This window comes from Electrona antarctica (genome assembly GCF_951216825.1).
Source record: "Electrona antarctica genome assembly, chromosome: 1".
Classification (NCBI taxonomy): Eukaryota; Metazoa; Chordata; class Actinopteri; order Myctophiformes; family Myctophidae; genus Electrona; species Electrona antarctica.
This window is the reverse complement of record NC_136806.1, coordinates 61,354,516-61,359,335: the sequence shown is the minus strand read 5'-3', so window position 1 is coordinate 61,359,335 and position 4,820 is coordinate 61,354,516.

Below are 4,820 nucleotides of genomic sequence, written 5' to 3'. Positions count from 1 at the left end.
AACAACAGGTTTGGAGATCATTGTCCCAATGTTTCTAAACAAATAATTGGTCTATAGCAAGGAACAGCCCTGTTCCTCATGGGTACTGGACTGTAGTCTAGTCACACACACACACTCTACCCTGCCTACATGATGCCAGGGACAGATTAACCCCCACGAGGGGCCCCTGGGCCGATGATATTTCAGGGCGGCCCCCCCATAGTGTGCGTGCATGCGGAAATCTGGGGATTTACCTAAATTGAACACAATCAATGGCCAATGAAGGGCCTCAGGAGCCGTTATCAGGGCCTCAAACCCAGTATTGTGCGGTCCCCCCCCCCCCCCCCCCCCCCGAAGGGGCCCTGAGAGCCAAGTGGCCCCTGGGCCCCCGGTCGCACCGGCCCAATGGCTATAATATGGCCCTGCATGATGCGTGTTCACACGATGCTTTTTGAATGAGTTATTGCTTTGTAAATTGTAATCGATTACGAACAAAATCGATATGAATTATTTCTTATATTGGTGTCCAGAGATTGGACGGCAACCCCTTTTGGTGTTTTAACTAAGCATTATGTTATACTTTAGCTATTGAAAAATAGCAGATCTACAAGCTCGTAGCGCGCCACCGAGTGGCGCGCCACGAGCTTGTAGGTCTGCTATTTTTGAAAAATCGTATAAATGCGGCACAAATCTTTGAATATATATATTCTTTCAGAGCGAACGTTGTTTTTATTTCGACGTCAGGCCTAAATGGGTTCAAAAAAAGTGATGCACCAAGCAAATTAGTAGTTTGTAAAAAACTGTAGTTGGAACACAGATATCATGGTATATAAAGTATGGCGTATAGGCTAATAACTAAATTGCTGCGATGTGCATATGGTCAACGCGCTGACTGACCCAGTGTGTGTATCAGCATGGAATCTTTGAACCCAGTGGTGATGTCACTGGATGTGTCTTCCATATTTATATGACTTCCATATTTACAACTTGGCACAAACGGGCTAAGTGTGGCACTGTTGCTATGGTAATAGGTTTGTCTGTTGACTCGGTTGCCCAGCACACTCCGAGTTGGCACACACACACATGCACGCAAGCACGTGCACATTGGGCGGGCACACGCACGCACGCAACGCACACACACACACACACACACACACACACACACACACACACACACACACACACACACACACACACACACACACACACACACACACACACACACACACACACACACACACACACACAGTGTCTATCACACATGGTGGCACATTCACCAGCTGGCAAGGTCATCAATATTTTCCCTGGTTGTTTCTCCCCCCCCCCCCCCCCCCTCTCTCTCTCGGCACGCACACTAAATACAGAGGGGACTGCTGTACCCCATGCATCCACAATCAGAATGCTCTGATCTTGTTTCTCTATATACTTTCATATACTGTCCTCTTGCGCCAACTTATTTCGTCCCTCTTTCACTTTGACAAATCAACTCGTATCAGCTTCGTTGCGGACCAAGCTATATTCTTGAAATCCCCTTCTCTTCATTTTCACGGATAATGCAGTTCATATAGGAAATAGAGTCAGATGGGACTGAACGAAACGGAAATCAAACTAGAAATGCACTCCGTCGACCTGCCAACAAACTTGCCATAAATGGCCTATACTACCTGAGACATGCTTTAGACTGTGCTAATGACCTCATACCAACCTTGAAACGTACCCAAAGCTACGTCATCACATCAACGACCAAAAATGCCATTCTAATCCCGACATAAACTTACATACCCTCTATACCGACCTTAGACCAACTTTGTAACGTACTCTTCTTACCTCATTAAGATTCGTGAACGACACTGACCTACATACTATTACTTACCAAGCCGATCGCAGTAACTTTGAAAAGAAATTAAGGGAAGCACTCAGATCTGCGCACAATCAGAATATTTATTTTGCAAGCTTTCGGTATACTGACCTTCTTCGGGCGTCTCACTTAAGTTTTTTTCAGCAGATGAGCGGTGGTTCTTACAACTTGCCAACATTGAAACCTATCTTAGCCCATTTTGGGGCGGGAACCCCTTTTGGCGTTTTAAACATTATGTTATAATTTAGCTATTGAAAAATAGCAGATCTACAAGCTCATAGCGCGCCACCGAGTGGCGCGCTACGAGCTTGTAGGTCTGCTATTTTTGAAAAATCGTGAAAATGTGGCCCAAATGTTTGAATATATATTCTTTCACAGTGAACATTTTAACTCAAATCCTTGCTTCTGAGGGGTTCCTGGAACAACACATTTTCAGATGGGGGGGGTCGGCGGCCAATTACATATTTTTTGGGAGTCCTTGACATGAAAATGTTTGAGAACGACTTACACACACACACACACACACACACACACACACGCCAACCCTAACGAGCGAACATTCGAACGATGAATGTTCGGGGACAGCCTTAACACACACACACACACACACACGCACACAAACACAGTCATGTTGCGCTCCCCTCACCCCGTACCAATAATGAATGCTAATGAGCTGGTTAAAGGAATCATTGAAGACCAGACCCTGCAACTCCTCTCTCTGGCTCCAACACAATAATCAAAGCAGTAAGAGTAGACTGACCACATTACATTGCTGCAGTTTGCCGCGAAACAAAATAGATCATGTTATCTGGGATTCAGAAGACAGTACAGTCTGTGTTCCAGCAAAGGTTATTCAGGGACACGTCGTAGACAAGGATTCTCTGATCTTCCCTAAATATATTATGTGTAAAAGAGTGTTTTAAAAAAAAAGAAAGAGAATAAAAAAGAGACAGTGGAGTGACCATCCTGCATTTTAAGCCATTTTGACCTGGGAACGATTCTACGAATGTTTTCTAAATTATGACAGTTTTCTGAAAAACCTCGTGTTTCTATGTCAGTGGCGCAATTTCATGTCAAGGACCCCCAGAATTATCTGTATTTGGCCGCCGACCTCCATCTGAAAATATGTTGTTCCAGGGACCTCCCCAGAAGCAAAGATATGAGTTAAAACGTTCGCTCTGAAAAAATATATATTCCAAATTTGCGCCACATTTTCACGATTTTTCAAAAATAGCAGACCTACGAGCTCGTAGCGCGCCACTCGGTGGCGCGCTATGAGCTTGTAGATCTGCTATTTTTCAATAGCATAATTTAAAACACCAAAAGGGGTTCCCGCCCAGAATGGGTTATGCACAGACCACAGTATATTTGTTGCTCCATTACCAAATTTTGTCTATGCAATCCGTTCTGAGAGCCAAAGTGACCTTGTAAATGTGACGCGTTTGCATTTCATCAATTGGCAGCAGACGGCGTAGCTCTGAGAGAATTTATACAAATTCTTACTTGAGCTCATCTATTAAATAATAATCTTATACTGTTCTCCGGTGCTTTCCCACTATGGGTGCTCAATTCTGGGGTCTCGGTCGATTCCATGATATTAACAAAAGAATCTTGGGTTACAGATCAATATAAGTAAGATGCATTACACAACTCACTCTTTGAATTACTCTTCTTCCCAGCAGACAGTGAGCATATGCAGACACAGAGAGTGACACGCACGCACGCACGCACGCACGCACGCACGCACGCACGCACGCACGCACGCACGCACGCACGCACCATGCACGCATTCAATTCATGTCTGTCTCTCATGCCTGATTTAAACCCTTGGTTGTGCTGCTTTTGCATCATGTTTTGCATCGAACGTAGCCACTTTACAAGCTTACAAGCTTCATCGTGGCACGTGAATCAGGCTTTAGACTAGCTCTCTGTTGTTACTTGCGCGAGCAGAGCGTGCAAGTACTGCGATCGGCTGGGTGTCTACTGTATGTATGTCGGTGTACTCCACCGGCCAATATGGGACCACTGTTCTTGATGACGTAACTAAAGTATACGTTTCAAGGTTGGTATAAGGTCAATAACGGGTCTAAAGGATTTAGAATAGAAGAGAGCTCTAGGACTCAGAGCAGCAGTCGTACCCAGACAGACAGCAGAGAGCTCTAGGACTCAGAGCAGCAGTCGTACCCAGACAGACAGCAGAAAGCTCTAGGACTCAGAGCAGCAGTCGTACCCAGACAGACAGCAGAAAGCTCTAGGACTCAGAGCCGCAGTCGTACCCAGACAGACAGCAGAGAGCTCTAGGACTCAGAGCAGCAGTCGTACCCAGACAGACAGCAGAAAGCTCTAGTCTAGGACTCAGAGCCGCAGTCGTACCCAGACAGACAGCAGAGAGCTCTAGGACTCAGAGCAGCAGTCGTACCCACCCTGGGCAAAACCTACGCTGAAAAGACTATCAGCGGAAGTGGCGGAAGTGTTGCGTGTAAGATAACTACGTCACGCGGTGCGGCTGTGTTTACTAGTCCCCACCCAATGATCATTTCAGCGGGAATACATTTTCGGGAACACAACGCTGCGATTGGTCAAAAAACGTTAACTTCCGGGGGGGGGGGGGGGGGGGCTACACGGCGGAAGTCCCGCCTTTCGATAGCTTCTCTGCCTTAGGTTGTGACCAGGCTCTTCTTTTTCGCAGTTAAGTGAGCCTGGGACCGAGGCTAAGTCGTACCCAGACAGACAGCAGAGAGCTCTAGGACTCAGAGCAGCAGTCGTACCTGGTGAGCGCACTTCATGGCGTGCTCTGCTTGCGCACAAGTAGGCCATACATGGCCTACTTGTGTGCAATGTGCAAGCTGGCATCTCGAGAGAGAGAGTGCATTTCTAGTTTGTCCTGGCATGTGGCATCCATTCCAGTGCAGTACCTGTGCGTGCGTGCGTGCGTGCGTGCGTGCGTGCGTGCGTGCGTGCGTGCGTGCGTGCGTGCGTGCGT